At 42.6% G+C, this 12722-nt stretch overlaps 1 protein-coding gene across 1 annotated transcript in view; it reads right to left on the minus strand.

Moving 5' to 3' along the window:
- Positions 1 to 5746, minus strand: part of Surf1 (surfeit locus protein 1) — a 48917-nt gene extending 43171 nt beyond the window's left edge. Inside the window, exon 1 of the mRNA XM_076200996.1 lies at positions 5436 to 5746. The gene's annotated coding sequence lies outside the window, so the exon portion shown is untranslated. The remainder of the gene's footprint in view (positions 1 to 5435) is intronic.
- Between the last annotated feature and the right edge of the window lie 6976 nt (positions 5747 to 12722).

Genomic DNA, 12722 nt, shown 5'->3' on the forward strand with positions numbered 1-12722 from the left:
GGAGGTGAGAAGGAGAACAGGGGTGGAAAGGGAGTTGGGAGATACATACATACATACATATACCAAGGCTTTTTCCCCCTTTCAAGGGAGGTAGCCAAAAAGGGAAAGGCATAAAAACACTCCCACCCATTTCATCCCTAAATACACTCCACACCCCTCCCACCCTCCCTCTCATCTGAGCACCTCCTGGATGACGGGTCATCCCTGCACCTTGCCCACCGCCCTGGGTCAGAAGCAGTGTTGCAAGACACAGCACATCCACAGCAAGGCCGCTTCATTTAATCGGCGACCCCCCCTCTCCGTCCCCCCTTGCATATAAGGAGAGGACGGGGAGAAATCCCTTCGGGCTGCGTCAAAAATTACTCACACATACTACCCCACCCCCCCACCCATTCCTCCTCATGCAATCACAACATCATCCATATACAACCATTCTCCACTCACCTCTGTCTTCCGTCCTCTCCCTTCCTTCCTCAACAGACATTCCCCTCTTCCCCAAAGCCCCTTTCACCCCATCTATCCACCTCATCCTAGGACGTCCCCTCATGTTCACTCCCTCCACATCTGGGAGATAGGGTTGATAAAAGAGTATTAGGATGGTTTGGACACATGGAAAGAATGAGTGAAGAAAGACTAGTAAAGAGGTATGGAAGGCAGATGTGGAGGGAGTGAACATGAGGGGACGTCCTAGGATGAGATGGATGGATGGGGTGAAGGGGGCTTTGGGGAAGAGGGAAATGTCTGTTGAGGAAGGATGGGAGAGGACAGAAGAAAGGGGTGAATGGAGAATGGTTGTATATGGATGATGTTGTGATGCATGAGGTGGAATGGGTGGGGGGATGGTGGGTGAGGTAGTATGTATGAGCAAAATTTGACACATCCCGAAGGGATTTCTCCCCGTCTTCTCCTTTTCTGCGGGGGGGGGCGGGTGTTACCAATTTAATGAAGCGGCCTTGCTGTGGATGTGCTGTGCCTTGTGACACTGCCTCTGACCCAGGGCAGTGGACAGGGTGCAGGGATGACCCGTCATCCATGAGGTGCTAAGATAAGAGGGAGGGTTAAAGGGAGTGGAGTGTATTTAGGGATGGACTGGGTGAGAATGATTTTATGCCTTTTTCTTTTTGGCTACCTCCCTTATAAGGGGGAAAAAGCCTTGGTATATGTATGTATGAGTTGTCCTATACTAAAGGGAGGCAGCCAAATTCACTATATTTTTCTTCAAAAAGAAATTCATGAATGTATTGAATACACCAAAATTTTATCCAATACAATTTTATGCTAACCTAATTTATGTTTGTTGTAATCATTCCTATGCAATTTATAATGCTTATGCTTGTATGGAATTTGTAAATACATGGTGTTCACTTACAAGTTTTTTTTATTAAAATAAAGGTAATTAGATTAGGAGCTTAAGTGTGAAAAACATGTACAGCTGATGGACATATAATTATGGCACTCACTTATGTGTTAATTACATGAAAAATACTAGCATAAAAAAAGTTATTGACTCTAATAGCCAAAGCTTATGACTTCATTTTTCTCATCTATAATTTTTTTTCAATTTTGATATCCCAGGAGTCAAATCTTGACCTCAAAATTTCAGAAATGTGTTTAGGCCCCTAAAATTACCTGTAAACCAAATTTCAGCAAAATCAGAGAGATGAGGGTGTTAATTTGAATTTGTTGTCAATCACACAGAGCCTTTGTGTAATAAAATTCCAGCCATCTAGAAAATGAGCTCACATAATACCCATATCAAAACCAAAAGACAACAGAAAACCCTGCATCATAAAGACCAATCTCACTTCTATTCACCATATTCAACCTGATGGAATGATAAGTACCCGGAAGGAGTGGTTTTTTTTTTTTTTTTACTGCTGACAACTTGATCCTTTGCTTGTGATTCACTATCAAAGTCAAAGAAAGTGACAAACAATGATTTATATCTTTGTCTACAATAAACAATTAAAGTAACATGCACAACTCACCAAAGGTATAATGTAAACTTAAATATGTAAGGTGTAATATAAATATGTAGACATATTTGACTGCTTAATTTCTGATATCTCATTTGTTTTAATCCTACCTGAAATATATTAAGATTTGTCGGCAGTAATATAAACAAAATTTGTTGACAGTAAATAGTAGTTTGTCAGTGGAAAATAGTATTAATGAAATATGATAAGGTTTGCCAGTGATATTTGTAATGAAGTTGGTAAATTTTTAGAAGTGCACACCCATGCAATACAGCAATATAAAATTAAATAATAATTTTGTAAATTATAATACACCAATGTAATATATGTTACTCTTGGTGGAAACTAATAATAGAAAAGGTTGTTAAAAGTTATAAACAAACAAACATAGCCACTTTGGTTGCTTGAGACGCCATCTTTGTTTTGGTAGAGGCAGAGGCCAAAGAAATTAAAGAATGATAAATTCGTCTATTCTAGCCTAACCAAACCTCCATGTAGTAATGCAGTACCTGTAATTCTAGAGGTAATCAGGGTCATCATTATCATCTCAGACCTCCAAATCTATCAAAACAAAGATGGCGCCTAAAGGAGTCGAAGCGACTTCATTCATTTGTATATGTTTTAGTAATGTTTTCTGATATTGATTTCTGCCAAAATATTTATTACATTGATGTATTATAATTTACAAAATATTTAATTTTCTAATGCTATACCACGTAGGTGTGCACTTCTAAAAAAAAATAACATGAAGTTTGTCAATAGTAAATATGTGATGAAAAGATTGGGAATGCCTGAAAATACACATATACTGAATTGTCAGTGGTATATGGAGTTTGTCAACATTAAATATGTGATGCAAAGATCAGGTATCAGGAATGTATGATAACAGAGATCAATTAGTAACTGACAGTTGGCAGTAAAAAAAATCAGAATGGACAACTAGGAAGAAATACTACAAAAGGGTCTCACTAATTGCCGAACAAACCAAACGAAACCGATAAAAGCCGAACATACCAACAAAACCCAAACAATGGTTTTTGCTCAAATGCACACTTCTATATATATGGTTGCATTATTTGAACTATTTTCTTTAAAATATGTGATTTCCATGTAATATGATCAAAGAGAAGTTACGTTTTTATCCTCTGCAAACTTACCGAACACAGCTACGATTCGACCCAGACCGCGTCTATGATCACTGGTGGTATGGATCAAACTACACTCTTTTAAGTTTCTTACTATTGTGATATTAGTGTAATTGACTGCATATAGTTGAATTATTTCAACTATTTTCTTTAAAATGTGTTACGTCATTCTGCAGAGGCTAAAACATAACTTCTCTTTGGTCAAATTACATGAAAATCACACATTTTAAAGAAAATAGTTGAAATAATTCAACTATATGCAGTCTATTACACTAATAACACAACAGTAAGAAACTTAAAAGAGTGTAGTTTGATCCATACCACCAGTGATCATAGACGGCGGGCTGGACAAATCGTAGCTGTGTTCGGTAATTTTGCAGAGGATAAAAACGTAACTTCTCTTTGATCATATTACATGGAAATCACACATTTTAAAGAAAATAATTCAAATAATGCAACCATATATATATAGAACTGTGCATTTGAGCAAAAACTGTCCTTGTTTGGGTTTTGTTGGTTTGTTCGGCAATTAGTGAGCGCTACAAAACTACCCACCTCCCCTAACCAACACGGACACAAATAAAAAGAGGGCCACTCCACCAGTTCACTACTCATAAACATCTCACAATTATTATTATAACCTCTACATGTATGGTATCTATGTATTACGATTTTCCACTGATCGTCAAATCTTTAATTATGGTACACCCTTTATTTTAGATTTCACCACAAGAACTACTATAGATACCTTCATACTGCCAACCTTTTTTTTTCATTAATTTCTAGTATTTCCTTTTATCATTCTGTCATTCCAGGATAAAGTCTTCTCACTACACTGAGTATACAGTCTACATAGATCATGATTTTCTATAATAATTATTTCTCTGAAGAAGCTGACATCAAATTTAACTATCATGAAGCACAACAATGAGAAAATATTATAATTATAATCTTCACATTATTTAAGGTGCTTGGATGGTAATCGTCAGTACATTTACTTTAAATGCATTCACTAAAGGCTAAAGCCCCACAAACAAATTCCTTACTGTAACTTTGTACTCTGAAGGATTATATCATTATTGTGGTAGAAAGTGACAATCAGATTATACTCATTATTATCTCCTGAACATACTTAACAACATTACAAAACCCGTACTGTCACGCGTGCTATGCATACCTGACTTAGGGTAATTTCTCACAAAATTGTCCATATCACAATTACAACTGTCTGATATAACCGAAGGTGGGAGTGGGACACCTCACCTTTCACTCTGATTATGGTTCTGTTTACTAGAGTTTCGTAATTATCTGTTCTTACATCTTTTAACTGTAAATAGCCTAAGCACTGGTAATATGCAGTATGTTTTCCCAAGCAATTGTGATTAATGAAATAATGATATTGAGACAATGTATTACGTATAATTCCAGTTAGTTGTTTACTAAAATGTTGGTTCTGGTATTTTTAATTTGTGTTCGGTCAAATTCATATGCTAAATCATCACCGTATGATCATAATGATATTACAATCACGACTATATTAAGATTTTATATAAGTTTAATCCTGAATAACGACATTACTGGGTAACTGCAATTGAAATATAAAATTTACGTTTATATGTTTAGTTTTGTTAGCAGAAACGGACGATTTCCAAAACGTCCCCGTGTCCACAAACGTTCCCACTAATTTTATATGTGTATGACATTAATTTAGTAATTCGAAACGAACGATTTCCATAACGTTTCCACATCCAAACGTTCCAGTCTCCGAAACGTCCTTTGCAATGCAATATTGTTCACGTAATTTGAACAAAGTTTTTGGACTTCATGGAGTATGACGGTATGATTTGAAGAGCATCTTATGATCAAACATCTTACAATCAACCAACAACTCACTATGAGTAACACTTTCAATGATCACAAACTTGATTTATATGATGTAAATTTAGGATATGAACTTTTCACGAAGATCAGTAAGCACACACCCTCATCTAGAAATGAATATTTCATTTTCTATTACATATAAAGTTCTGAATTTGTTAATAGATGGTTTGTTGCAATTATTATGGCACATTATGTCCACACGACTCATTTAAAAAAAAGTCAATCCGTGTTGTAAAAAATTTTCATTACATGTGATTAGGTTCGGACAAGCCAGGGAAGTTAGACACACAATAACACTAACACAAGATTTAATGGTTACTAGGCTCGGAGGTCACGGACAAGGGCTCGTAGACGGAAGGTCTGGAGTGCGGCCCTCATCAAGTGCCATGAGCTGGTGCGAAGGGCCGCTTGAAGCTTGGCCACGCGACGTTACCTGCTGGAGAGGATCGCTGCTTGGAGAGAACTGGTCCGAGGCGACTTGTTGGAGAGAACTGGTCCGAGGCGACTTGTTGGAGAGAACTGGTCCGAGGCGACTTGTTGGAGAGAACTGGTCCGAGGCGACTTGTTGGAGAGAACTGGTCCGAGGCGACTTGTTGGAGAGAACTGGTCCGAGGCGACTTGTTGGAGAGAACTGGTCCGAGGCGACTTGTTGGAGAGAACTGGTCCGAGGCGACTTGTTGGAGAGAACTGCTGCTTGGAGATATCGTGCCCTGGAGAGAATTTGTCGTCTCGGCAAGACGCCGTCCTTTTAAAGGAGGCTGGTGGGTCAGCGAGTTTCTGGTTGGCTGCTGGCTGGTTGGCCGAGACGTCTTTGCGAACTACGCTTGCCAACTACAGCGAGTATATAAGCCTAGCTCGAGTTAGGGTGAGCTATAAGTCAATATATCAGGCGAGTACAGTTAAGAATCCATCCGTATCCTCTGGGGCTGGCACTTGAAGGAGACTTCCCAGCCGAAGTGGTTGGTATCCTTTGCACCCGTCGCGTCTCACCCGGTCGGTCCAAGGCATCCTGCGCAGTTACCTAGGTGAGAGAGAAAAAAAAAAGGCATTAGTCCTTGGCTTAAGTTGTAATGTGTCATAAGTCAATAATCAGCAAGAGAGTACAGTCAAACAGAACCCATCCGTATCATCTGGGGGGCGGCACTTGAAGGAGGCGTCCCGGCTGATACGAGTTAAGTGTCATTGTCAGTCGACGGATGAGTCTCCCGGCCGAGGTCCTGGGGCCCGCACGCAGAAATCTGGTCGCTGGGCAAAGGGCCACATAATGATTTAGCCCGTTTGCCCCGTCCTCTCCACAGTGGATGCAGGCCTCCGGCTGTCCCGTCACCTCCGAGAAACATCGATACCCGAGACGGAGGCGATGAAGGATGACTTCCTCCATCCTGGAGAGACGGACTCCAGGGGTCAGTCGCTCATACGCTGTGGCAACTTGATACCAGCGTGCTGACGGCCTCTGGGCTGCCAGGTTCCTATGGCTTTGCAGTTCCCTCTTGGCCATCGTTCTGGTTGCAATGGCCAAGATCTCAGTTCGGCTCGGGAGGACACCGATTCCGCCTTCCATGCCTCCTGTGGCCGCTCTTCTGGCCACCCTGTCTGCCGCTTCATTTCCCTGGATGCCGATGTGTCCCGGCACCCAGTTGAGGACGACCGATCTCCCTTGCTGACGGAGGGCCTTGAGCTGAAATAACAGCGAGGTCATTAGTTTTTTATGGTCATTATGATAAATCTTAGTTATTAATTGCAACAGAGCTAAACTATCTGTGTGCACAACTACATTATGTTGGTGGGTGCTGAGAGCATGGGTCAATGCTAGACCCACAGCAACACCCTCTGCTTGCGTCGAGCAGCGAGTGCCCAACACCCTTACTCCCTGTTCCACGTCCTTCGTGACAAACGCTGCACCTGCCACGTTGTGTACGGGATCCACGGAGCCGTCTGTGAAATAGACGACGCAGTTTTCCGGGGCGACAGATCTCATTGTGTCCTCCGCATCCGCCTGCAGGCGCGGGAGCGGCGTACCGCGTCGTGACGCCATCACACTGATTGTGGCCGGTGGATTCTCCCAGGGGGGAGACTGCACATAACCTTCCACCGGCACATCCTTCCTCTTCTGAAGGATAAGGTCATGCAGGTGAAGGTCCCTTATGTGGTGTGCAACCCTCGCTGACCACCTCTTATGCGGGAAGAGATCCAGATCTTGCTGGAGGGCGCTGATTAGCCTTCGCCGCAGGAACGAATCATGTTCCCTCTGAATGACTCTTATGGCGAAGGCTACCACCAATCCAGACTGAAGTCACCCTACAAACGGGCTCACTATAAAAGCCCGTGGGAATCATATTCCCAAATTTCCAAGTCAAGTCAAGTTGTGTGACGGCCAGTCTGGTTTTGACCAGCAGCGCGTCACCACAATGTTAATACATTTTATTGGCCGGGTGTGTTGGAGCGTCACGAAGGTTGAGGTGACGGTAGTTCGATTATGCCGCCAACGAGTTGGAACATAGGCATTATTAGTTAAATCCCATGTTATGTTGTCGCCGGTGTAGGCTACGGTGAGAAAAGAATGTTAGCAAGTTCTTCGTTGTTTATTAGTTGGTCGGAACTGACCTGATTTTACAAGCATCCAGTTTGATCAAAGATACATTAGTCAATAACTTAAATTTAAGTCATGGTATGTACAAACTGGACAATTTTATTGTGAAAAAGGTAGTGGCCCAAACGTCCGCTACCGCGAACGGGTCAGGTCGACAATACGGCCTCACAACCTTTCCCGGTTCCCTTCCTGACCTTATACTCCGTGTATATATTCTTGTGTCCTTTTTTCATTTCTATGTACCCTGAGGACGTCTGAATAGACGAAAGCGCTTGGTCATCAGTTTATCTTTTTCCTTTGTGTTTTTTCCGTACACACACACACCTTTTTTAATATATATATATATATATATATATATATATATATATATATATATATATATATATATATATATATATGTATATACAGTATATATATACATATATATATAAGTATATATATATATATATATATATGTATATATATTATATATATATACATATATATATATATATATATATATTACAAAAGGATTACAAAGGCGGAGCATGCCGACAGGAGACCTTTTGGTCCATAACTAGGTCGGATGTGAAAGAAATTATAATAATGATAAATAGATAAATAAAAAGAATAATATAAATAATAATAAATAAAAAATAAAAATAAATGCATAGGTATAGTTACATGAGAAACAAACAGGTAAATAGTAAAGAATAATAAATTAACATATAACTAATAATAAATGTGAATCAAGCAAATAATAATAAACAAACAGACAAATGATAGCATAATATAAATATAAATGAGGTCAGGTCAGGTCAGACGCATTCGCAGTGCTCCGTATTTATCTTCCGTATTTAAGGTTTATTGAAGAGTTTATTCAATAAATTAGTACACACACGCACAAAAACAAAGACACAATCGAGTGAAAGTGAAAGTGAAGTGTATCATCTAAGCGAAATCCCGTAAATCCAACTTTGTAAACAAATCCAATTTCGTAAACAAACCCAAGCGACCAAGCGTCCCTCGCACAAAGCATCATGGCTGCCTCCGCCCAATCACAACCCACAGAAACTTGCGCTTCATGTGGCGCGGACGGAGACATGGAACACACCATAGGCTGCAATGGATGCCCTAATTGGATCCACTGTCTTTGCACGGGGCTTCCTCTATATCAAATCATGTTTTTCATAAAAACAAACAGAAAATACACGTGTAAGACGTGTTTTGATGAGACATACGGAGACGATGACGTAGCGATGAACGAAACAAAGGAGGCGGAAGACGCTTTAATTTGGCAAGATAAAAACCTCCCAAAAACGAGCAGAATGACAAAGGACATCAATGCCTCCCCGAACGCATTGCTCCCACTTCCACCAACACATACAAGCGTAGAAAACGGAGACTCGCTAATCCTAAAGGACACCACAACATCCCAACAACCACAGCACACCACACAACAACACAAATCAACTGATCAAACCCCTAACCTCCCCACAGGGACTAGGCCCAAGACTACAGAGAAAGGGCAAGTAACTAGTAACACTGATCATGCCAACTCGGTTAAAGAGCCTCACCACGCCGAGACAATTCCCGAAGCTAAGGCCCTCGACGCCACCAGCACAGGGGCGGTCGCCACTAAGACAGGGGAGACCCATAACCCTGTCCAAAACAATGCGACGAAGGTACCCCACCCTACCGGGACAATCCCCAAGGCTAAGGTTTCGGATGCCAAGACGAAACAAGCCCCTGCCCCCACCCAACCCCCTCAGGCAAACCCACCTACTAGTCTAAGTCCAGACAATCCCTCCCAGAACGGGGCTAGGCCCAAGGACCAAGGCAAGGACACCCCTATCTGCAGATACTATAAAAAGGGAAGATGCAGACATGGCAACTCAGGCAAGGAATGCAACTACAGACACCCCAAACCATGCCACAAGCTTTTGACGCATGGTACTAGGGATGATCGTGGCTGCAAATTAGGAAGGGACAAATGCCCTCAGTTCCACCCACTCATGTGCAAGAACTCTGTAAAGCATGGCACATATAGAGTCAAGTCTTGCAAATTCACACATGTCAAAGGGACGTGGAAACCAAATGACGCCAAAACCCAAGTCGCACAAACAAACACCAACAACAACACAAAAAAAACCTGGCAACCTTGGGAGCACACCAGGAAATACCAGACACAAGGCAGCATCAGGGACACCCACAGGCCCCCCCCTCAAACACAAGCACAAACGCTCACTCACCTTTTTTAGAGTGACAGCTCTACAGACCACCATGAATACGCTAACCAAAGCTGTAGAGACCCAGGGCTTAATAGTATCCTCCCTGATGCAAGGGAGTCACAGGAACTGGCCACCATTCCAGGCCCATCCGGCATTCCCCTGGGCACCCGTCGTTCACACCAACTAGAGTCCATACTAATGGGTAACATACAGGGCCTCTACCCAAAAAGCAACAAAAGCAAAGTCTTCTTCCTGAAGGAACTAACGCTAGAAGAGGACCCAATGTTTATTGCCCTCACGGAGACTCACCTGGCTACCAACGTGAAAGACTCTGAGATAGGAATAACCAACTACACCCCATATAGAGCTGACAGAGAGGGACGAAGCCATGGTGGTGTAATGGTCTACCTCAGGCACGATCTAGCTGCCCACACCAAGACACTATTATCCCACTCAAACGGGGTGATAGAACTCCTAGCCTTACACATCACCAACATAAATCTAATAATTGTAAACTGCTACCGCCCACCTCAGTGCAATCTCGAAAGCTTCTCAAAAGCTTTGGAAAAACTGAACGAAGTGCTAGAGACCACCCCACATGCCATGACAGATGTCATCATCTGTGGTGATTTTAAAACTTTCCCTTTATATGCTGGCCTGATGGCAGATCCAGTGGGGGCACTCTAGAAGATCAAGCCCAAGCAAAACTCCTTCTAGAGATCGCCGATAAACTGTTCCTAAACCAGCACATAATGGAGCCGACTAGAAGGAACAACATATTGGACCTCTTTTTTACCAATAATTAAGAGTCGGTCAGCAATTGCAGGTCAGAGAAAACAATCTTCTCTGACCACAATATAGTTTACATCAACACAACTTACATCAAAAGTAAGACACCGCAGGATTCCATGACTCCTCCGAACATGACACCTTTCGCCAGATTCAACTTCTTCAGTCAAAAGGTAGACTGGGATCAATTACAACAAGACCTCAGGAAGATTGACTGGAAACTGGAACTGCAGGGATCTGATCCCAACACCACTCTCAACACACTATTGAGGATTCTGCTGGAGGTGTGTACTGCTTATGTGCCAAGGAAAAGCAACAAAAAGGATCGCAGATACTCCATCCCGCGAGACAGAAAAATCCTTATGCGAAAACGTGCCAACCTCAACCTAAAACTCGTTAACAATACCAATGAGACCCAAAGGCTCATAATCTCCTCAAAAATAGAGGACATAGAGCAGAAAATTAAGCACTCACACGAGGAGCAGAGAAGAACAGAGGAACACCAAGCTATAGAAAACATAAGGCACAACCCGAAATTCTTCTACAGCTACTGTAAGAAGTTCCTCAAAACCAAGTCACAGATTGGGCCCCTAGTGACGGAACAAGGCACTATAACAGATGCCCCAAAGGAAACCTGCCAGATACTGGCACACCAATATAACAGTGTGTTCAGCATACCTAAGACACAGATGGAAATCCTTGATCCCACAACCTTCTTCAACCAGACGCCCAAGAACCTGAACCAGCTTACCAACATTCGAGTGACTGAACAGGACATCAAAAAGGCGATAAAGGAGCTTAGGAGTAACTCGGCAGCAGGACCAGACGGTGTACCAGCAATCCTACTCCTAAAATGCTGCGAGGTCTTGGCAGTTCCAATACATATGTTGTGGCTAGCCTCCTTTGACAAAGGAGAGATCCCGGCACTGCTCAAACAAGCCATCATAAGTCCAATATATAAAGGAGGAGACCGGACCTTGCCAAAAAATTATCGACCTGTCGCCCTTACATCACATATTGTCAAAGTAATTGAGAAATGTGTAAGGGACAAGCTGTTCACTTACCTTGAGGTGAATAACCTCATCAAAGAGAATCAACATGGCTTCAGGAAAGGTCGATCATGCCTTTCAAACCTACTGGCACACTATGACTGGCTACTACGGAACCTGTCGGAGGGGAGAAATGTTGACGTAGTATTCCTAGATTTTGCTAAAGCCTTCGACAAGGTGGACCACGGTGTCCTCCTCCATAAGGCAAGGGATCTAGGAATCTCAGGGAAGCTAGGAGTCTGGCTCTTCAACTTTCTGACAGACCGTACACAAGCAGTCGCAGTTGATGGTGTGAAGTCAACCGAATCCAAGGTAATAAGCGGAGTACCACAAGGATCTGTGCTTGGCCCCCTCCTATTCCTTGTCCATATGAATGACATAAATAGTAGGGTGGACTCAACCCTCCTGTCTTTTGCCGATGATACCCACATCAGCCATGCTGTGCGGGAAAGTGGGGATGTGCAACATCTACAAGACGATCTCAACTCAGTTTATGCATGGGCCAACAACAGCAACATGCAATTCAACGAAGAGAAGTTCGAGGTCTTGAGATATGGCACAAATCAAGGCATTAAAGACGACACTGAGCTGCACACGGAGAGAGGTATGAAAATCACACCAAAAGCCCATGTGAAAAGCCTGGGCATTCACTTAAGTGATGATGCCACTTTCCAACACCACATCATGCACTCAGTAAATAGAGCAAGAGGGATGGCCAGCTGGGTCCTAAGGACCTTCTTCTCAAGAGAGGTTCAAGTGATGCTTACCCTCTGGAAGTCGCTTATCCAACCGATACTGGACTATTGTAGCCAACTCTGGTCACCACACAAACGCGGAGACATCCAGATGCTTGAAGCTGTCCAACGGAACTACACCAGGCGCATCAAAGGGATGCAAGATCTCAACTATTGGGATCGCCTGGGAGCACTAGGCCTATACTCTCAACAGAGGAGGAGAGAAAGATACAGGGCCATTTACACATGGAAAATCCTTGAGGGACTTGTTCCGGACCCCACGCCCTCTACAATCAAGCCATACCACAGTATAAGGCATGGGCGCAAATGTGAGAGACAAACTCTCCC

Source organism: Oratosquilla oratoria, chromosome 17 (assembly GCF_046742065.1).
Source record: "Oratosquilla oratoria isolate Oo_2021 chromosome 17, ASM4674206v1, whole genome shotgun sequence".
Classification (NCBI taxonomy): domain Eukaryota; kingdom Metazoa; phylum Arthropoda; class Malacostraca; order Stomatopoda; family Squillidae; genus Oratosquilla; species Oratosquilla oratoria.